The sequence below is a fragment of the Ziziphus jujuba genome, chromosome 4 (genome assembly GCF_031755915.1).
Source record: "Ziziphus jujuba cultivar Dongzao chromosome 4, ASM3175591v1".
In the NCBI taxonomy this organism is placed as follows: domain Eukaryota; kingdom Viridiplantae; phylum Streptophyta; class Magnoliopsida; order Rosales; family Rhamnaceae; genus Ziziphus; species Ziziphus jujuba.
The window spans coordinates 18,081,492-18,105,440 of record NC_083382.1 but is presented as its reverse complement, the minus strand read 5'-3'; the positions used below and the strand labels follow the sequence as shown (position 1 = coordinate 18,105,440).

General features: G+C 31.1%; 1 long non-coding RNA gene across 1 annotated transcript; it reads left to right on the top strand.

Annotated features, from left to right (window-relative positions):
- Positions 1 to 2,938: 2,938 nt before the first annotated feature.
- Positions 2,939 to 7,214, top strand: LOC107417163 (uncharacterized). The gene is made up of 2 exons (XR_001581360.4): positions 2,939 to 3,783; positions 6,975 to 7,214. It is a non-coding gene; the product is annotated as an uncharacterized LOC107417163 (long non-coding RNA).
- The last annotated feature ends 16,735 nt before the right edge of the window (positions 7,215 to 23,949 follow it).

Here is a 23,949-nt window from a genome sequence, read left to right as displayed (position 1 = left end):
ATCGCGAAATTAAAATTATTACGGAAGAAATTAAATTTCATGAAATTGTTTAATTTATATAGTTGATTAAAAGAAATATGAAATTTTATAAATTTAGCAAAATTATACAAACTCTATTTTATTTTATCAAATCTCAGTATTTATAATATTGTAAATTTTTTATAGTTTTTAGATGCATCATATAGTACTAGTTACTTTATTATTGATTAGCATGCAAGTATGTATGGTCATCCTGTGGGAGCCATAGATATGAGGGTTGGTAAGTATATTTGCACAGTAAACATCAGTCGCCTCCCTTCTTGGTCGCAAGATGGTTGTTTCTTGTATTATGGCTATCTTGTGAGTGTCATAGACCTGAGGATAGACAAGTATATTTGTTGTGAGCATCAACCGCTCTCCTCCTTGATCACAAGATGGTTATTTATTATGTTATGGATTAGTGCACAGGTTATACATGGTCGTCCTTGTGAGCACTAGCAATCTCCCCCCTTAACTACAAGATGGCTATCATTATAAATTAGCATGCATATATATATGGTCATCCTGTAGGAGCTATGAGCCTGTGGTATGGCAGGTATTGTGTACAGTGAACATCAGCCACCCTCGCGATCGAAGGACGATTGTTTAAGTCATGGTATGTTATTAGCAATCGGTGCCGCAGGATGCCAAAATGACTGATTGTAGGTTTCTCTTTTTAAGTTCCCCGTCAGGTAGAGCTCGGAACGTCAAGTACTGTTTGGCACCACTGGTATATCGTATGGTACATCAAGTATTTTTTTTTTCATATATACGTACATATATATATATATTATGTTATGTTTGTATGTACCACACCGTATGAAGGCAACGATCCAATTCAATTCGTGAATAGCTTAGCCTCGTAACTCTGCTGCCTACGAGACCAGTAGGTCAGATGGCCATTATAGGCAACCATCTCGGACCATATTGATAGCCGTGTACTTGTGATCGCTGATATTATAGAATTGTGTATTGGCATGTTATATGGTATCAGATGTATCCCTGCTACGAGTGTATATATTTTGTAGTATATTTATAAATCTTAAAAATTTATTTTATTTTATTTTATTTATCTTTTTATGGTTATGATTTTTTATTATTATCTAATTATTATTGTTATTATTACTATTAATTATTAGTGGTATTATTGTCATTATTGGTATTTGTTACTATTTTTGTTATTATTATTATCATTATTAATATCGTTATTGTTGTTGAAATTATATTATGATTGCTATTATTATTATTTTTAATTGTTATTGGTGTTATTATTATTGTTATTATTATTATTATTCTTACTTGTTATCATTTTTGTTATTATTATTATTATTATTATTATTATTATTATTTATCATTGTTGCCGTTGTTAATAATTATTGTAGTCGTAATTATTATTATGATTGTTATTATTATTACTACTACTGCTATTATTATTAGTATTATTACTATTTATTGTTATTGTTATTTGTCGTTATTTTTCTTATAATTATGATTATCAATATTGCTAATTATTATTGCATTTATCAATATTATTTATTATGCGTATTATATGATATCTCTTGGGCAAGTATCTTAGCCGTTGGGCAAGTATCATAGCCTTCGGGCAAGTATGATAACCTTCAGGCAAGTATATTATCCTTCAGACAAGTGTGGTAGCTTTCGGATAAGTTATACTATTATTGTTATTAATATTACTATCATTATTTTTATTTTATTACTTTCCTATCTACATTATAGTTTGGTATGTTTGTAAAGCGATATTGAAATATTGTATTATACTAAGTAGGTAGATATAAATATTTAAAGGTATTCCTTGTTTATTAAATTATTTATAGTGTATATATTTTTAAACTTTGTCATTAAAGTGCTGTCTTTTAAGGAAAATCTTATAGTAAGGTAGAAGAAACAAGGTGGTATGATTCAGGAGTATATTTTCTATGTAGGAAATTTTTGGACCATGCTCCACCCTTATGGGAGACGCTGTTGGATTTTCTCTAAAACGGTCCAATAAGGTTTTCCATGAGATCAGGGCTTACTTAGGGTTCCGATAAAGGATCATGGATGGGTCTTGACACACAATTTTTTTTTTTTAAATAATATGAAATACAAGAAAACATTAAAGGAAATTCTTATGGTGCTTCTCTGTATCAAAACAAACTAGAGACCAATGAATTGAAGCAATACTTAAAATCATTTCATCATTCATCGTTCAAGCCAGAACAAATATTCAGGAATACAACACATGCACTATATCCAAGAAAACCAAAATACAGAAAGAAGAATCATTTAAGAGCTTAAGCTTTTCTCTCGGTTTAGTAGGACAAGAAGTCCAAAACTTTTCTTTGAAAAGACTAAGTGGATGTCAATATACTACACATAAGATTAGTTCAAAACCTAGAGGATCAGAATATGCCCTAAGTTTTAAAGAAAAATTTATATAAAACACAATTTAATTCGTCAAGTACAAGAATTACAAACTAAATTACAATAAGATATGAAAACAAGTGAAATTTTTGTGTTTTGAACTCCATAAAATCAACATGCAAAACAACATCAAACTTATAACACATTACCCATAACAATTAACAAGGTCAAACTTAGATTTAAAAGAAAAATCAATAAAAAACCTTGAAAACATAAGACAAGGCTCTCAGTTTCCAACTTACAAAAGCTAACAATTTTCTTTTTAAAACATTAGTTAAATTCTAACAAGCAAACAAAGATCAAAGATCGACTTTAAGTTATTTAAAACGTAAAGTAATTACAACCAAAAGATTTTAAGGAGAAACCATAAAATTTGAATAGTGAAATTTAGGGGAACTATTGGTTTTAAGGATAATTGAAAGAAAGTACAAACCCTAATTTAAAACCCATGAATCAAAACATGCAATCAAGGACTCATACATATATATAACAAAAACCCATATCATAAACATAAAAAAAAAAAAACTAACTAAAGGTCAAAGAAATATAAGCTAAAATCATGCTTGAAAATCAAGACCCTCTCGTTTTGAAGTGCATCCAAGAATAAAACAATTTTTAGTTTGAAAAACCTTTAGATCACCACACGCAAAGCAAAATAACAATTCTGCAAAGCTTAAGTCCAAACCAAAAACCAACAGAAACAAAAGAAACTTTCATGTTTGAGCTCCAAACTAACCCGGTTGCAAAGCAAACCATAACCCGCCGACTTCTCATAAAGTGGGAAAAAAAAAAAGAAAGAAAAAAGGATAAAAAATGCAACATGAAACCATTAATTAGCCTTCCAACAAGAATTTTCAAAAGCAGATTAATTAAACCCAAGTTCAAAATAAGAAAGAAAAACCAATCTATTTACCTAATTGGTTTTAAAACAGTTTTCTATTTTATAAAAAATAAAACTATTTTCAAAACAAAAATAAATTTATTTCACCGTTAGTAATGGAAAAAAATAATTTTAAAAAATAAATTAAAAAAATTAAAAAACATTAAAATGATGCTTTTCACTGTTTTTGATTAATGAAATCCACCCGGTTTTTTCTACACTTTCAGATCGACTTCTTACACCCGATAGAACACTGTTCTTCGATCTGATCTGCAACCTTCTCAAATTGCCATTCCTTCGATGGATCTCAAACGCCATTCATTGTGCTCATCTTGGAGTTCAGCTTTTACTTCTCTTTTCTTTCTATTTTTCTTTACTCCACCGATCTGGGTCCGAGAGTATGCTGAAATGAAACCGATCTCAGTCTGAGATTTTGCTAAGATTTTACTTCACCGATCTAGGTCTGAGATTTTTCTTTATTTCACTAATCTAGGTTTCAATTGCTATGTGATTAGTTGATTTGAATTTCTATGTGAATTGAATGCTGTTTGGTTTTTTATTCAATTTTCTTTGTTTCAAACTTCGATGATGGGTTCTGAAAGAATTTTTTTTTTTTGTTTTTTTTTTTTCGGTTTTCTTCAATTGGAACAGAGGTTGATGGGTGTCTATTTTTTTTTATTAATTTATTTTTAGGAGAGAAACCATTAGTTTGAGAAACGTTGTTACTGAGAGAAGGCAGAGGAATTAAATCAGTGTGCCATGGTTTAATAAAACTGTTATGGATTCGGAGTAATTTACTTTGGTTTGTAGCTTTATATTGAAGCACTGGGTTATTGGGGTTGGCTTTAGTACTTGGTTAGATGGTGTAAAAGTTACCATTTTTTTGATTGCTTCGAAGGATTTTATATATGGGATTGGCTTTGTTTGTTATAAGGATCTAGAAATTTGGGTTTTTAGTTATTGGCAGAGTTTTTGTGAATTTTGGAATTCGTAGGTTCTGGGGGTGGGCGGAATTATAGATTATTGCAATCATGTTCTATGGTGCTACTGTATGACCCTTGACTCATTGTTGCCTGAATTTTTGCCTGCAATCCTTATACTATATCACTCTTGGGTTCTTATTGTCCATTCTTGTTGGAAGTCGGGTTTCCCAGATGAGTCTCGTCTATTTCTTTGAATACGTTATTTTCAGTGTTTCCACGGTTACTCGTTGGTGTGTCATTGCTTCATTTCTGCTGAGTTCATTTGCAGGGTGAGATTTCCATTCCACTTTGTTTTAAGTTCAATTTAGTTCTTTTTTTTTTTCTTTTTTAGTTCATTTATGGCTAGAAAAACTAGAAGAGGTTATTGAAATTGGGGCCTCTGGCTGACAATTTAAAAGCTGCTTCCAAAAGCTATAAAGAGTTATGCATTCTCAATAAGTTTTATTTCATTTTTTCCTGAATTGAATTTTAAAAGCATCCTTTCCTATCCAATTTCTGAAAACTCATATGGTTTCACTGCTAGGCTTTTTTTAAAAGTAGTGTTTCAAAGCAGTCGTTGGTCTACATTCCTATTTTAATTATGCTGCTCTTTGTGGGATAGTAGTGAATATTTGATCTTGTGCAAAGATGATAATGGCAATACTTTTAGTTATGCCTCACCTTAGTTTACAGGATTAACTAGTTAAATGTAGTGCTTGGCCTATGTTGTTTTGGAAGTGACCCTGTCCTCTCTATCATACTGTTATCCGCATTTGTTTATGTTTTTATGTTTGTCTTACCCTTTTAGTAGCTCCAACATTATCCCTTTTCTGATATGGCGATGAACAGTTTTATTAAACTGTGGCAATTTAGACAATTTAGGACTCTCTTCCATTCTCCTCTTCTGCTCAGTTTAGCTAGCAGTACTGCAAACTAGTAAGTACCAAAAGAAAAAAAGAATGGCAAAGTTATAATGGTTGGTCTAGGTCATTTAATATATACATATATAAAAATATTAATATCATATGTGGTACTATAGGGAAAAGTAATACTTGTTTGTTTGTATAACGCTCCAAAATTATGGAGGTTTCAATAAGAAAATGAGAGGGGGAGTGTACTGAAAAATAATATTAATGGAGGAGGTGAAGATATTCACAAGGTAATAATGGTAGGGGTCTGAGCAGGTCTGTGCTAAGCTCACATGCCCTATGAAACCGTGAGAGCTTTCATGTTCATGTGACTATAAATTCTTAGCTGTCCATGAAAAGCCATTCTAACTTATCACTTTGAATAATTTAGCCTGTATTGATTCCTTACACTCTTTTTTATTTTCTTTGTGATTCAATTTATGATTGGGTAGTCTTTTTACGTTCATGTTTTAGTTTAAAAATAAATTATATTAATATATACATCAGATGTTTATTCTTTCTGTAGTATATTTTTACGATGTCCACTACGGAAAATGATGGTGATGATTCAAGTTTATAGAGTGCTACCAATGAAAAGATTTATATAGATATTATAATAGATTTAATAAACAATGATGGTATGATAGATGATCAATTCACTTCGAAAGAATAGACTAATATACTTGATGCTCTGAATAATAAGTCTAAAAGAAACTACAACAAGATGCAAATTAAGCAGAAATTCAATAGGCTTCGGAGTAAGCATATTGAGTTTAATGAGTTGTTGCAACAAATTGGATTTGGTGGAGATGCTGAAACCAATACTGTGAATGCTACGGAGGAATTGTGGCAAAACTATATATGGGTATATATATTTTCATTTGAGGATATACAATATATTATTATTATTATTATTATTATTATTATTATATGTTGATGAATATATTATTTATTCCTTTAGGCGCATTGTAAAGCAATTTCATTTCGAAGGAAAGGATGTGAGCATTAAGTTATTAGGAATTATATTTAACAAGCCAACTGCCGTTGGAGTGTTTTGTTATGCATCTACTAGTGACAAACCCAATACTAATGATGAGGTGGAATTGGAGGCTGAGAGTGCATGTGTTCGCACTAGTCGTGATGATCCTTAACTAGCAATTTGAAGAAACGCACTGCATCATCTAGCTTAGAACATAGAAGCAAAAAGAAAACTATGTTACAACAAATGAGTGATGCAATCCAAGCATAGACTGAGATATTTAAGGCAAAGACAAAAGTTTCTAAAGCTAGAGCAAAAAGATATAAAAGTTCCTACAATGTGGATGACAATAGTATTGGTAATGCAAAAGATTGCTCCATTGCTACGTGTGTGAGCTTTCTTGACGCAATAGATGGAGTTGTTGGCGCTATTTATCTTAAAGCAGTAGAAAAATTTAGAGAGGAATATTGGAGAGAGATATTTGTCTACATGTCTTCGCCAAGGAAGAAGGCTTGGTTAGATAGTCTTTAGCTAGATTATCATATGTCATACTTACATCTTTAGTTAGATTTTATATATTAGGATTTAATTTTGTCAGTTTAATGTTTTTTGGATAATATGTTTGGATTTTTTCAACTTTATATGTATAGATGATATGTTCAAATGAATGCTATGTATTTGCCTACTATTGGTTTATGAATGTGCTTGGTTACCGGATGGTTAAATTGTTTTAGTACTCGAGAAATTGAGATTTTTTAATTATTTTGTTTTGATATATATTTTTATTTTTATATTATATGCAGGAAGGACGATAGTTAAAACTCATTTATGGATGATAAAGATAGTTCATCTTCCTCTAGTTCAGATGAAGATTTTTAAGACTTTATGATGTTTTTTGATGTATATAAGTACACTGAATGTTTTCGAGAAAAAATATCTTAAAGAACTTCAATGTTGAGTGGTTAAAATTTTATACAGAATGGTTGAATGGGAATGAAAAAACATGCTATGATTTGTTTCGAATGGACAAAAATATTTTTCTCTCTTTGAACTTGTTTGAAGCAACATGAATATTTGAAAATACTAAAATAAGTTAAAGTTGAAGAAGCACTTGCTATGTTTCTCATCATAGTTGTTCACATTGTGGGAATGAGACTTAGAGCAGATTGTTTTCAACATTCCCTTGAAACTTTGGATAGACATTTCACTTTGACATTAAGAACAATATGTAGACTTGGAAAATAGTTTATATGTCATATAAACTCTCCACTGTCTTCACATATCGTCAACAATCCAAAATATTTTTCATGGTTTGAGGTGAATAATCGATTTTGTAAATATAATTTATAAATTTTGTTACTCTTAATTATTTTTTGAAAACTAGTATTATAATATTTTGGTGTTTTCTTAAATGTATTGGTGCAATTGATGGCACATATATAAGTGCACATGTTCTTGTTGAAAAGCAAGTTAGCTATAGAGGTAGAAAATTTATAATGATTTTAAATGATTTATGTTCATGCAATTTCGATATGATATTTTACTTTTATTTATGCTGGTTAGGAGGGCACTGCAAATGATTCAAGAGTTTTTCTTGATGCGATTACGAGATTTGAAAATAAATTTCAAGGTAAATATAAAAATAGATATATATATTATTGTATTATTTGATTTTTTTAGTTGTATAATACATGATTTCATTTTTACTATCTTTTTGGGTGAATATTATGTTGTTAATTCTTGATTTCCATGTAATATGGGTTTTCTTGCTGTATTTCGAGTTGGAAGGTCTCATTTGCAAAAAATATCATTGTAGAGATCGCCAACCAAGAGGACTTAAAGAATTGTTTAATTATAGGCATTTTTCACTTAGAAATGTTATTGAACCTTGTTTTGGTGTGTTGAACGTGCGTTTTCAAATTTTAAAAATGATGCCACCTTACAAATAAAGTAGATAACCTTTGATAGTTATAACTTATTGTACAATACATAATTTCATTCAAGAGTGGGCACAAAATGATGTTATGTTTAGAAAATGGGAAGAAGAAGAATAAGAAATTGGAGATGAAGAAGCTAGTACAAGTGGATCAAATAATAGTATAGATTTGTCAAATGAAGCAGCAATAGCTATGACAGCTTATCGAAATTAGCTTTTATACATAATGTGGCATGACTATGTTAGTAATATGTAAAACTAGTAATTTGATTTATATGCTAATATGAGATGTTATGGATATGTATAGTTGGAAATATTATATTAGATTTATAAAATTTAATTTCCTAATTAGCAACAGTTATTTTACTATTTTATTATATTATATCAATTAAGTTTAATAATTAATTAATAAAAAAATAATTGATTGATAATATGGCACACATGGAGTGGAGAGATATGGTTTTAGAAAGTCAATTATAAACTAATGACAAATTAAATACATACAATCAAGAAAATATATAGCTATATATATGCACACACACACACACACACACACACACACACACACATATATATATATATACATTATAATGTTAATGAATTAATAATAATTGAAAAAAAAAAAGAATGTTATATTATATTTTATATTATATATATATAATTTATTAATATGTGAATGAATTAATATCATATATATTTATATATTGTGTAGCTGTATATATTATATATAAGGTTTTTTGTATGAAGGAAAATATATATATATATATATTTAAAAAAATTTGGAAACTGTTTCATAAAATATATTTTTATTTTTTAGTTTTGAAAATTGTTTTCAAATAAAAAACAAGGCCAAACAAGGTCAAGAAACTCAAGTCAGAGTTCGCATTCTTTTCAGGCTTAGTGAGTTCCAACTCTTTGAGTTTCTTTAGCAGTCCCTTAGATCCTTAAGAAAAATCAACATGCAAAAAAATCATGACACTAAAAACTAATACACTTAAACTTTTGGACAAAAATCCAACAATTTTTTAAAACACTAACATGAGATATCAACCGAAAACTCAAGATCACCTTCGGCAACAACATGAACAAAATGCTACAAAGATTTAAAAGAAACGCAACCATACATTTCAAAGATAGCTCAAGAAAGAATAAAGTTCAAGTGTGAGTGTGGGTATTTTCAGTAGATACTAAAGGAAGAAGAAGGTAGAGAGGAGGAGAAAGGGCAAAGGAAAGGCTGTCGTGTGGTGGGGAAGAATTAAACCAAAAAAAAAAAAAAAAAAAAGGTTTCTTGAAAATACAGGTTTTCTTAGTTCTCAACAAACGAGTACAATACTAAAATCTATATATAAAAAAATAATAATAATAATAATTGGAGTAAATACTTCTCATGATTATAAAATATAAGGTTTCTTAAATTATGAGAAAATCCTAAGAACGAAAAATTTACACTATCAAGAAATCAAGCAGTGTACAGAAATGGATTTAAGAAATTAAGATCCAACCACTTTGCAAGTCTTTAAAAGAAAAACAAAATAAATAAATAGTCACCACTTTTACCAAAAAAATAATAATAATAATAAATTTCAACTTTTCACAGCTAAGCATCACAAGAATTTCTTGTAATTTGATGAATTAAAATCTTAAAAAAAAAAATAAAATTGTGGTTTACAAAGAACAAATCAAGAGGGGTAGAAAAGTAATTGCAAAACTTAGGTGAATAGTCGAAAGTGCCCCCAGTCATCTAACAATTTCAATCTTGTTACCCAACTCATTCAAGATACAGGAAAAATATTATTGTCAGATGTCAAATGTAACTAGGAGATTAAAACTTGCAAAAATTCAAGTTTTCTTAGTTCTCAACAAACGAGTAAGATACTAAAATCTATATAAAAAAATAAAAATAAATAATTATTGGAGTAAATACTTTTTATTAATATGTGAATGAATTAATATCATATATATTTATATATTGTGTAGCTGTATATATTATATATAAGGTTCTTTGTATGAAGGAAAAAATATATATATATTTAAAAAAATTTGGAAACTGTTTCGTAAAATATATTTTTATTTTTTAGTTTTGAAAATTGTTTTCAAATAAAAAACAAGGCCAAACAAGGTCAAGAAACTCAAGTCAGAGGTCGCATTCTTTTCAGGCTTAGTGAGTTCCAACTCTTTGAGTTTCTTTAGCAGTCCCTTAGATCCTTAAGAAAAATCAACATGCAAAAAAATCATGACACTAAAAACTAATACACTTAAACTTTTGGACAAAAATCCAACAATTTTTTAAAACACTAACATGAGATATCAACCGAAAACTCAAGATCACCTTCGGCAACAACATGAACAAAATGCTACAAAGATTTAAAAGAAACGCAACCATACATTTCAAAGATAGCTCAAGAAAGAATAAAGTTCAAGTGTGAGTGTGGGTATTTTCAGTAGATACGAAAGGAAGAAGAAGGTAGAGAGGAGGAGAAAGGGCAAAGGAAAGGCTGTCGTGTGGTGGGGAAGAATTAAACCAAAAACAAAAAAAAAAAAAGGTTTCTTGAAAATACAGGTTTTCTTAGTTCTCAACAAACGAGTACAATACTAAAATCTATATATAAAAAAATAATAATAATAATAATTGGAGTAAATACTTCTCATGATTATAAAATATAAGGTTTCTTAAATTATGAGAAAATCCTAAGAACGAAAAATTTACACTATCAAGAAATCAAGCAGTGTACAGAAATGGATTTAAGAAATTAAGATCCAACCACTTTGCAAGTCTTTAAAAGAAAAACAAAATAAATAAATAGTCACCACTTTTACCAAAAAAATAATAATAATAATAAATTTCAACTTTTCACAGCTAAGCATCACAAGAATTTCTTGTAATTTGATGAATTAAAATCTTAAAAAAAAAAAAAAAATTGGGGTTTACAAAGAACAAATTAAGAGGGGTAGAAAAGTAATTGCAAAACTTAGGTGAATAGTCGAAAGTGCCCCCAGTCATCTAACAATTTCAATCTTCACTACTAGAATCGCGTTGATAACTGACGCAATAAATGCGTCGCACAAAATAAATAACGACGTATCGCACGGTGTCGCCTAACGTCTTGTCGCTAAATCTATAAGACAACAAGCGACGCATTATAAGAGTCGCCTATATTTGACTTTTTAGCGACTCATATTTACTTTTAGCGACGCATTAATAGAATCGCCTATTTAGCGACGCATTGACTATTTAGCGACGCATTATTAGTGTCGCCTATTTAGCGACGCATTTTACTATTTAGCGACGTATTAGTAGAGTCGTCTATTTAGCGACGCATTAATAAAGTGACTATTTAGCGACGCATTAATAGAGTCGCCTATTTAGCGACGCATTAATAGAGTTGACTATTTAGCGACGCATTAGTAGAATTGCCTATTTAGAGACGCATTAATAGAGTCGCCTATTTAACGACGGATCGACACTTTTAGCGACGCATTATTTCTTAATGAGTCGCCCCTTCTTTTTTTTTTTTAATTTTTTTAAATTTTGTGAAAAGTGATTAAAATAGTAAAAATATAAAAATAATTAAAATACAAAAAAATGAAAACTAGCTTCATCCAAAATAAATATAATACAAAAATTTTAAATAAATATTTTGTCATAACAAATTAATTATCAAATAAATTAAATATCATCTCATTGATATATTTTTACATAATTTGTAAGCTATTGTATTTTTCATAACAAATTTAATATTAATTAAACTTCCATGAATGCATATTCATTGAGATGGAAGTTGACCTCTTGTTGACGATATTACATCCTCATACTGCATATGGAAACATTAAAAAAGTTATTAGCACTTATGCAAAATAAATAAAATATTAATCATTATTAAATTTGTAATGTAGTATAAATGAAAATTTAAAAAATATTACCATTGTTCTTAAGATTTGACGAATCACATTTCTCCCCTCACAGTCATTACAAACATAGTCACTCTCACATTCATCCTCATTATCATTTTCATCGACACTTGGCAACTATATGACAAATGGATTGTGAGCCATCTTTGTATCTCCAAGAACATCTTCTTCAACAACCGTACGATGTTGTGGTGAAGTTAAAACAATAGACCATCTTGATTCAAGTTAATCATCAACACAAAATACTTATTGAACTTAGCAAAATAATGTCAAGCAATATCACAAACATAATTTCTAAAAAAGCAAGATTAATAAAACCCAATGAACCTAAGCTGTAGTTAAAATGAAAAAAAAAAAAAAAAACAACCCACCTCATGTCAAGAAAAAAGAAACTCACCTAAACGATGGAGATAAAGAAAGAAGAAAACCAAAAAATCACGAGGGCGACAAAGAGAAATCTAGCTTCTCGGCCGACGACAACGTAGGCAAATGAAAAATGAAACCTGGAATATCTCACTCTTCAAGTCTCTCTTAGATTGCTTCCAAATCTAATATCGATTAGGTGGTGTACTTGATGTAGTTTTAAAAAAGAAAAAATGGATTTAAATGAGCGCGTAAAAATTTAAAAACGCGCCAAAAATTTTCAAAAAATGGCAAGAACGCGCCTTTTCTCCCAATTGCATTTTTTTTCTTTGATTAATATTTTTATTTTTCAACTACAAATAAAAACTGAAAATATTTCTTAAAAATACGAAGCAAAATATCGAAGATTGCTGTTTATTTTTCTGTTTTTCAAGTACACCTTTATTCTTTATAAAATTTGCATGTCTTTCAAAATTTTTGTTTTTGTTAATTGAGAGAATAGGCGACGTATTCTCTTCAAGAAGGATTGCCTGTGGTGTAGTGATTTTTTAAGAGTGTAGGAGGTCTTGGGTTCAATTCTTGTTATGGTCCTATTTTGATTTTTTTTTTAAATGTTTAAACAAAAAAATTGAAAAAAAAAAGAACACAAAAAAATTGAAAAAAAAAAGAACAGGCGACGCATTTGTTGAGGAATATGTCGCCTGTTCTTGTATTTGGCGACGCATTGTTTCAATAATGCGTCGCCTAACATTATATTAGCCAATTGTTGCTGTATTAGTACATACAAGTGGTTTGGCCTAGTGGTGTGGTGATTTCCTGAGAGTGTATGAGTTTCTGGGTTCAATTCTTGTTATGGTCCTATTTTGATTTTATTTTTTTTAAATGTTTAAACAAAAAAATTGAAAAAAAAAAAGAGCAGGCGTCGCATTTGTTAAGGAATACGTCGCCTGTTCTTGTATTTGGCGACGCATTGTTGAAACAATGCGTCGCCTAACACTATATTAGACAATTTTTGCTGTATTAGTACATATAAGTGATTTGGTCTAGTGGTGTGGTGATTTCCTGAGAGTGTATGAGGTCCTGGTTCAATTCTTGTTATGGTCCTATTTTGATTTTATTTTTTTTAAATGTTTAAACAAAAAAATTGAAAAAAAAAAAAGAACAGGCGACGCATTTGTTGAGGAATAGTCGCCTGTTCTTGTATTTGGCGACGCATTGTTTCAATAATTCGTCGCCTAACACTATATTAGCCCATTTTTGCTGTATTAATACATATAAGTGATTTGACCTAGTGGTGTGGTGATTTCCTGAGACTGTATGAGGTCTTGGGTTCAATTCTTGTTATGGTCCTATTTTGATTTTATTTTTTTTAAATGTTTAAACAAAAAAATTAAAAAAAAAAAGAACACAAAAAAATTCTTAAAAAAAAAAGAACAGGCGACGCATTTGTTGAGGAATACGTCGCCTGTTCTTGTATTTGGCGACGCATTGTTTCAATAATGCGTCGCCTAACATTATATTAGCCAATTGTTGCTGTATTAGTACATACAAGTGATTTGGCCTAGTGGTGTGGTGATTTCCTGAGAGTGTATGAGTTTCTGGGTTCAATTCTTGTTATGGTCCTATTTTGATTTTATTTTTTTTAAATGTTTAAACAAAAAAATTGAAAAAAAAAAAAAGAACAGGCGACGCATTTGTTGAGGAATAGTCGCCTGTTCTTGTATTTGGCGACGCATTGTTTCAATAATGCGTCGCCTAACACTATATTAGCCAATGTTTGCTGTATTAATACATATAAGTGATTTGACCTAGTGGTGTGGTGATTTCCTGAGAGTGTATGAGGTCTTGGGTTCAATTCTTGTTATGGTCCTATTTTGATTTTATTTTTTTTAAACGTTTAAACAAAAAAATTGAATAAAAAAAAAGAACAGGCGACGGATTTGTTGAGGAATACGTCGCCTGTTCTTGTATTTGGCGACGCATTGTTTGAATAATGCGTCGCCTAACACTATATTAGCCAATTTTTGCTGTATTAATACATATAAGTGATTTGACCTAGTGGTGTGGTGATTTCCTGAGAGTGTATGAGGTCTTGGGTTCAATTCTTGTTATGGTTCTATTTTGATTTTATTTTTTTTAAATGTTTAAACAAAAAAATTGAATAAAAAAAAAGAACAGGCGACGGATTTGTTGAGGAATACGTCGCCTGTTCTTGTATTTGGCGACGCATTGTTTCAATAATGCGTCGCCTAACATTATAATAGCCAATTTTTGCTGTATTAGTACATATAAGTGATTTGGCCTAGTGGTGTGGTGATTTCCTGAGAGTGTATGAGGTCCTGGTTCAATTCTTGTTTTGGTCCTATTTTGATTTTATTTTTTTTAAATGTTTAAACAAAAAAATTGAAAAAAAAAAAAGAACAGGCGACGGATTTGTTGAGGAATACGTCGCCTGTTCTTGTATTTGGCGACGCATTGTTTCAATAATGCGTCGCCTAACATTATAATAGCCAATTTTTGCTGTATTAGTACATATAAGTGATTTGGCCTAGTGGTGTGGTGATTTCCTGAGAGTGTATGAGGTCCTGGTTCAATTCTTGTTTTGGTCCTATTTTTATTTTATTTTTTTTAAATGTTTAAACAAAAAAATTGAAAAAAAAAAAAAGAACAGGCGACGCATTTGTTGAGGAATACGTCGCCTGTTCTTGTATTTGGCGACGCATTGTTTCAATAATGCGTCGCCTAACACTATATTAGCCAATGTTTGCTGTATTAGTACATATAAGTGATTTGGCCTAGTGGTGTGGTGATTTCCTGAGAGTGTATGAGGTCCTGGTTCAATTCTTGTTTTGGTCCTATTTTGATTTTATTTTTTTTAAATGTTTAAACAAAAAATTTAAAAAAAAAAAAAGAACAGGCGACGCATTTGTTGAGGAATAGTCGCCTGTTCTTGTATTTGGCGACGCATTGTTTCAATAATGCGTCGCCTAACACTATATTAGCCAATTTTTGCTGTATTAATACATATAAGTGATTTGACCTAGTGGTGTGGTGATTTCCTGAGAGTGTATGAGGTCTTGGGTTCAATTCTTGTTATGGTTCTATTTTGATTTTATTTTTTTTAAACGTTTAAACAAAAAAATTAAAAAAAAAAAAAACACAAAAAAATTTTAAAAAAAAAAAGAACAGGCGACGCATTTGTTGAGGAATACGTCGCCTGTTCTTGTATTTGGCGACGCATTGTTTCAATAATGCGTCGCCTAACATTATATTAGCCAATTGTTGCTGTATTAGTACATACAAGTGATTTGGCCTAGTGGTGTGGTGATTTCCTGAGAGTGTATGAGTTTCTGGGTTCAATTCTTGTTATGGTCCTATTTTGATTTTATTTTTTTTAAATGTTTAAACAAAAAAATTGAAAAAAAAAAAAAGAACAGGCGACGCATTTGTTGAGGAATAGTCGCCTGTTCTTTTATTTGGCGACGCATTGTTTCAATAATGCGTCGCCTAACACTATATTAGCCAATGTTTGCTGTATTAATACATATAAGTGATTTGACCTAGTGGTGTGGTGATTTCCTGAGAGTGTATGAGGTCTTGGGTTCAATTCTTGTTATGGTCCTATTTTGATTTTATTTTTTTTAAACGTTTAAACAAAAAAATTGAATAAAAAAAAAGAACAGGCGACGGATTTGTTGAGGAATACGTCGCCTGTTCTTGTATTTGGCGACGCATTGTTTCAATAATGCGTCGCCTAACACTATATTAGCCAATTTTTGCTGTATTAATACATATAAGTGATTTGACCTAGTGGTGTGGTGATTTCCTGAGAGTGTATGAGGTCTTGGGTTCAATTCTTGTTATGGTTCTATTTTGATTTTATTTTTTTTAAACGTTTAAACAAAAAAATTAAAAAAAAAAAAACACAAAAAAATTTTAAAAAAAAAAAGAACAGGCGACGCATTTGTTGAGGAATACGTCGCCTGTTCTTGTATTTGGCGACGCATTGTTTCAATAATGCGTCTCCTAACATTATATTAGCCAATTGGTTCTGTATTAGTACATACAAGTGATTTGGCCTAGTGGTGTGGTGATTTCCTGAGAGTGTATGAGTTTCTGGGTTCAATTCTTGTTATGGTCCTATTTTGATTTTATTTTTTTTAAATGTTTAAACAAAAAAATTGAAAAAAAAAAAGAGCAGGCGACGCATTTGTTAAGGAATACGTCGCCTGTTCTTGTATTTGGCGACGCATTGTTTCAATAATGCGTCGCCTAACACTATATTAGCCAATTTTTGCTGTATTAGTACATCTAAGTGATTTGGTCTAGTGGTGTGGTGATTTCCTGAGTGTGTATGAGGTCTTGGGTTCAATTCTTGTTATGGTCCTATTTTGATTTTATATTTTTTAAATGTTTAAACAAAAAAATTGAAAAAAAAAAAAACACAAAAAAATTGAAAAAAAAAAAAGAACAGGCGACGCATTTGTTGAGGAATACGTCGCCTGTTCTTGTATTTGGCGACGCATTGTTTCAATAATGCGTCGCCTAACACTATATTAGCCAATTTTTGCTGTATTAGTACATATAAGTGATTTGGTCTAATGGTGTGGTGATTTCCTGAGAGTGTATGAGGTCTTGGGTTCAATTCTTGTTATGACAGGGGTTCAATTCTTGTTATGGTCCTATTTTGATTTTATTTTTTTTAAATGTTTAAACAAAAAAATTGAAAAAAAAAAAAAGAACAGGCGACGCATTTGTTGAGGAATACGTCGCCTGTTCTTGTATTTGGCGACGCATTGTTTCAATAATGCGTCGCCTAACACTATATTAGCCAATGTTTGCTGTATTAGTACATATAAGTGATTTGGCCTAGTGGTGTGGTGATTTCTTTATATGAGGTCCTGGGTTCAATTCTTGTTATGGTTCTATTTTGATTTTATTTTTTTTAAATGTTTAAACAAAAAAATTGAATAAAAAAAAAGAACAGGCGACGGATTTGTTGAGGAATACGTCGCCTGTTCTTGTATTTGGCGACGCATTGTTTCAATAATGCGTCGCCTAACATTATAATAGCCAATTTTTGCTGTATTAGTACATATAAGTGATTTGGCCTAGTGGTGTGGTGATTTCCTGAGAGTGTATGAGGTCCTGGTTCAATTCTTGTTTTGGTCCTATTTTGATTTTATTTTTTTTAAATGTTTAAACAAAAAAATTGAAAAAAAAAAAAAGAACAGGCGACGCATTTGTTGAGGAATAGTCGCCTGTTCTTGTATTTGGCGACGCATTGTTTCAATAATGCGTCGCCTAACACTATATTAGCCAATTTTTGCTGTATTAATACATATAAGTGATTTGACCTAGTGGTGTGGTGATTTCCTGAGAGTGTATGAGGTCTTGGGTTCAATTCTTGTTATGGTCCTATTTTGATTTTATTTTTTTTAAACGTTTAACCAAAAAAATTAAAAAAAAAAAGAACACAAAAAAATTTTAAAAAAAAAAAGAACAGGCGACGCATTTGTTGAGGAATACGTCGCCTGTTCTTGTATTTGGCGACGCATTGTTTCAATAATGCGTCGCCTAACATTATATTAGCCAATTGTTGCTGTATTAGTACATACAAGTGATTTGGCCTAGTGGTGTGGTGATTTCCTGAGAGTGTATGAGTTTCTGGGTTCAATTCTTGTTATGGTCCTATTTTGATTTTATTTTTTTTAAATGTTTAAACAAAAAAATTGAAAAAAAAAAAGAGCAGGCGACGCATTTGTTAAGGAATACGTCGCCTGTTCTTGTATTTGGCGACGCATTGTTTCAATAATGCGTCGCCTAACACTATATTAGCCAATTTTTGCTGTATTAGTACATATAAGTGATTTGGTCTAGTGGTGTGGTGATTTCCTGAGAGTGTATGAGGTCTTGGGTTTAATTCTTGTTATGGTCCTATTTTGATTTTATTTTTTTTAAATGTTTAAACAAAAAAATTGAAAAAAAAAAAGAACAGGGGTTCAATTCTTGTTATGGTCCTATTTTGATTTTATTTTTTTTAAATGTTTAAACAAAAAAATTGAAAAAAAAAAAAGAACAGGCGACGCATTTGTTGAGGAATAGTCGCCTGTTCTTGTATTTGGCGACGCATTGTTTCAATAATGCGTCGCCTAACACTATATTAGCCAATTTTTGCTGTATTAGTACATATAAGTGATTTGACCTAGTGGTGTGGTGATTTCCTGAGAGTGTATGAGGTCTTGGGTTCAATTCTTGTTATGGTCCTATTTTGATCTTATTTTTTTTAAATGTTTAAACAAAAAAATTGAAAAAAAAAAAGAACACAAAAAAATTGAAAAAAAAAAAAGAACAGGCGACGCATTTGTTGAGGAATACGTCGCCTGTTCTTGTATTTGGCGACGCATTGTTTCAATAATGCGTCGCCTAACATTATATTAGCCAATCGTTGCTGTATTAGTACATACAAGTGATTTGGCCTAATGGTGTGGTGATTTCCTGAGAGTGTATGAGGTTCTGGGTTCAATTCTTGTTATGGTCCTATTTTGATTTTATTTTTTTTAAATGTTCAAATTTGTTAAGGAATACGTCGCCTGTTCTTGTATTTGGCGACGCATTGTTTCAATAATGCGTCGCCTAACACTATATTAGACAATTTTTGCTGTATTAGTACATATAAGTGATTTGGTCTAGTGGTGTGGTGATTTCCTGAGAGTGTATGAGGTCCTGGTTCAATTCTTGTTTTGGTCCTATTTTGATTTTATTTTTTTTAAATGTTTAAACAAAAAAATTGAAAAAAAAAAAAAAGAACAGGCGACGCATTTGTTGAGGAATAGTCGCCTGTTCTTGTATTTGGCGACGCATTGTTTCAATAATGCGTCGCCTAACACTATATTAGCCAATTTTTGCTGTATTAATACATATAAGTGATTTGACCTAGTGGTGTGGTGATTTCCTGAGAGTGTATGAGGTCTTGGGTTCAATTCTTGTTATGGTCCTATTTTGATTTTATTTTTTTTAAACGTTTAAACAAAAAAATTAAAAAAAAAAAGAACACAAAAAAATTTTAAAAAAAAAAAGAACAGGCGACGCATTTGTTGAGGAATACGTCGCCTGTTCTTGTATTTGGCGACGCATTGTTTCAATAATGCGTCGCCTAACATTATATTAGCCAATTGTTGCTGTATTAGTACATACAAGTGATTTGGCCTAGTGGTGTGGTGATTTCCTGAGAGTGTATGAGTTTCTGGGTTCAATTCTTGTTATGGTCCTATTTTGATTTTATTTTTTTTAAATGTTTAAACAAAAAAATTGAAAAAAAAAAAGAGCAGGCGACGCATTTGTTAAGGAATACGTCGCCTGTTCTTGTATTTGGCGACGCATTGTTTCAATAATGCGTCGCCTAACACTATATTAGCCAATTTTTGCTGTATTAGTACATATAAGTGATTTGGTCTAGTGGTGTGGTGATTTCCTGAGAGTGTATGAGGTCTTGGGTCAATTCTTGTTTTGGTCCTATTTTGATTTTATTTTTTTTAAATGTTTAAACAAAAAAATTGAAAAAAAAAAAAAGAACAGGCGACGCATTTGTTGAGGAATAGTCGCCTGTTCTTGTATTTGGCGACGCATTGTTTCAATAATGCGTCGCCTAACACTATATTAGCCAATTTTTGCTGTATTAATACATATAACTGATTTGACCTAGTGGTGTGGTCATTTCCTGAGAGTGTATGAGGTCTTGGGTTCAATTCTTGTTATGGTCCTATTTTGATTTTATTTTTTTTAAACGTTTAAACAAAAAAATTAAAAAAAAAAAGAACACAAAAAAATTTTAAAAAAAAAAGAACAGGCGACGCATTTGTTGAGGAATACGTCGCCTGTTCTTGTATTTGGCGACGCATTGTTTCAATAATGCGTCGCCTAACATTATATTAGCCAATTGTTGCTGTATTAGTACATACAAGTGGTTTGGCCTGGTGGTGTGGTGATTTCCTGAGAGTGTATGAGTTTCTGGGTTCAATTCTTGTTATGGTCCTATTTTGATTTTATTTTTTTTAAATGTTTAAACAAAAAAATTGAAAAAAAAAAAGAGCAGGCGTCGCATTTGTTAAGGAATACGTCGCCTGTTCTTGTATTTGGCGACGCATTGTTTCAATAATGCGTCGCCTAACACTATATTAGCCAATTTTTGCTGTATTAGTACATATAAGTGATTTGGTCTAGTGGTGTGGTGATTTCCTGAGAGTGTATGAGGTCTTGGGTTCAATTCTTGTTATGGTCCTATTTTGATTTTATATTTTTTAAATGTTTAAACAAAAAAATTGAAAAAAAAAAAGAACACAAAAAAATTGAAAAAAAAAAAAGAACAGGCGACGCATTTGTTGAGGAATACGTCGCCTGTTCTTGTATTTGGCGACGCATTGTTTCAATAATGCGTCGCCTAACACTATATTAGCCAATTTTTGCTGTATTAGTACATATAAGTGATTTGGTCTAATGGTGTGGTGATTTCCTGAGAGTGTATGAGGTCTTGGGTTCAATTCTTGTTATGACAGGGGTTCAATTCTTGTTATGGTCCTATTTTGATTTTATTTTTTTTAAATGTTTAAACAAAAAAATTGAAAAAAAAAAAAAGAACAGGCGACGCATTTGTTGAGGAATACGTCGCCTGTTCTTGTATTTGGCGACGCATTGTTTCAATAATGCGTCGCCTAACACTATATTAGCCAATGTTTGCTGTATTAGTACATATAAGTGATTTGGCCTAGTGGTGTGGTGATTTCTTTATATGAGGTCCTGGGTTCAATTCTTGTTATGGTTCTATTTTGATTTTATTTTTTTTAAATGTTTAAACAAAAAAATTGAATAAAAAAAAAGAACAGGCGACGGATTTGTTGAGGAATACGTCGCCTGTTCTTGTATTTGGCGACGCATTGTTTCAATAATGCGTCGCCTAACATTATAATAGCCAATTTTTGCTGTATTAGTACATATAAGTGATTTGGCCTAGTGGTGTGGTGATTTCCTGAGAGTGTATGAGGTCCTGGTTCAATTCTTGTTTTGGTCCTATTTTGATTTTATTTTTTTTAAATGTTTAAACAAAAAAATTGAAAAAAAAAAAAAGAACAGGCGACGCATTTGTTGAGGAATAGTCGCATGTTCTTGTATTTGGCGACGCATTGTTTCAATAATGCGTCGCCTAACACTATATTAGCCAATTTTTGCTGTATTAATACATATAAGTGATTTGACCTAGTGGTGTGGTGATTTCCTGAGAGTGTATGAGGTCTTGGGTTCAATTCTTGTTATGGTCCTATTTTGATTTTATTTTTTTTAAACGTTTAAACAAAAAAATTAAAAAAAAAAAAGAACACAAAAAAATTTTTAAACAAAAAAGAACAGGCGACGCATTTGTTGAGGAATACGTCGCCTGTTCTTGTATTTGGCGACGCATTGTTTCAATAATGCGTCGCCTAACATTATATTAGCCAATTGTTGCTTTATTAGTACATAGAAGTGATTTGGCCTAGTGGTGTGGTGATTTCTTTATATGAGGTCCTGGGTTCAATTCTTGTGATGGTTCTATTTTGATTTTATTTTTTTTAAATGTTTAAACAAAAAAATTGAATAAAAAAAAAGAACAGGCGACGGATTTGTTGAGGAATACGTCGCCTGTTCTTGTATTTGGCGACGCATTGTTTCAATAATGCGTCGCCTAACATTATATTAGCCAATTGTTGCTGTATTAGTACATACAAGTGGTTTGGCCTGGTGGTGTGATGATTTCCTGAGAGTGTATGAGTTTCTGGGTTCAATTCTTGTTATGGTCCTATTTTGATTTTATTTTTTTTAAATGTTTAAACAAAAAAATTGAAAAAAAAAAAGAGCAGGCGTCGCATTTGTTAAGGAATACGTCGCCTGTTCTTGTATTTGGCGACGCATTGTTTCAATAATGCGTCGCCTAACACTATATTAGCCAATTTTTGCTGTATTAGTACATATAAGTGATTTGGTCTAGTGGTGTGGTGATTTCCTGAGAGTGTATGAGGTCTTGGGTTCAATTCTTGTTATGGTCCTATTTTGATTTTATATTTTTTAAATGTTTAAACAAAAAAATTGAAAAAAAAAAAGAACACAAAAAAATTGAAAAAAAAAAAAGAACAGGCGACGCATTTGTTGAGGAATACGTCGCCTGTTCTTGTATTTGGCGACGCATTGTTTCAATAATGCGTCGCCTAACATTATATTAGCCAATTGTTGCTGTATTAGTACATACAAGTGGTTTGGCCTGGTGGTGTGGTGATTTCCTGAGAGTGTATGAGTTTCTGGGTTCAATTCTTGTTATGGTCCTATTTTGATTTTATTTTTTTTAAATGTTTAAACAAAAAAATTGAAAAAAAAAAAGAGCAGGCGTCGCATTTGTTAAGGAATACGTCGCCTGTTCTTGTATTTGGCGACGCATTGTTTCAATAATGCGTCGCCTAACACTATATTAGCCAATTTTTGCTGTATTAGTACATATAAGTGATTTGGTCTAGTGGTGTGGTGATTTCCTGAGAGTGTATGAGGTCTTGGGTTCAATTCTTGTTATGGTCCTATTTTGATTTTATATTTTTTAAATGTTTAAACAAAAAAATTGAAAAAAAAAAAGAACACAAAAAAATTGAAAAAAAAAAAAGAACAGGCGACGCATTTGTTGAGGAATACGTCGCCTGTTCTTGTATTTGGCGACGCATTGTTTCAATAATGCGTCGCCTAACACTATATTAGCCAATTTTTGCTGTATTAGTACATATAAGTGATTTGGTCTAATGGTGTGGTGATTTCCTGAGAGTGTATGAGGTCTTGGGTTCAATTCTTGTTATGACAGGGGTTCAATTCTTGTTATGGTCCTATTTTGATTTTATTTTTTTTAAATGTTTAAACAAAAAAATTGAAAAAAAAAAAAAGAACAGGCGACGCATTTGTTGAGGAATACGTCGCCTGTTCTTGTATTTGGCGACGCATTGTTTCAATAATGCGTCGCCTAACACTATATTAGCCAATGTTTGCTGTATTAGTACATATAAGTGATTTGGCCTAGTGGTGTGGTGATTTCTTTATATGAGGTCCTGGGTTCAATTCTTGTTATGGTTCTATTTTGATTTTATTTTTTTTAAATGTTTAAACAAAAAAATTGAATAAAAAAAAAGAACAGGCGACGGATTTGTTGAGGAATACGTCGCCTGTTCTTGTATTTGGCGACGCATTGTTTCAATAATGCGTCGCCTAACATTATAATAGCCAATTTTTGCTGTATTAGTACATATAAGTGATTTGGCCTAGTGGTGTGGTGATTTCCTGAGAGTGTATGAGGTCCTGGTTCAATTCTTGTTTTGGTCCTATTTTGATTTTATTTTTTTTAAATGTTTAAACAAAAAAATTGAAAAAAAAAAAAAGAACAGGCGACGCATTTGTTGAGGAATAGTCGCATGTTCTTGTATTTGGCGACGCATTGTTTCAATAATGCGTCGCCTAACACTATATTAGCCAATTTTTGCTGTATTAATACATATAAGTGATTTGACCTA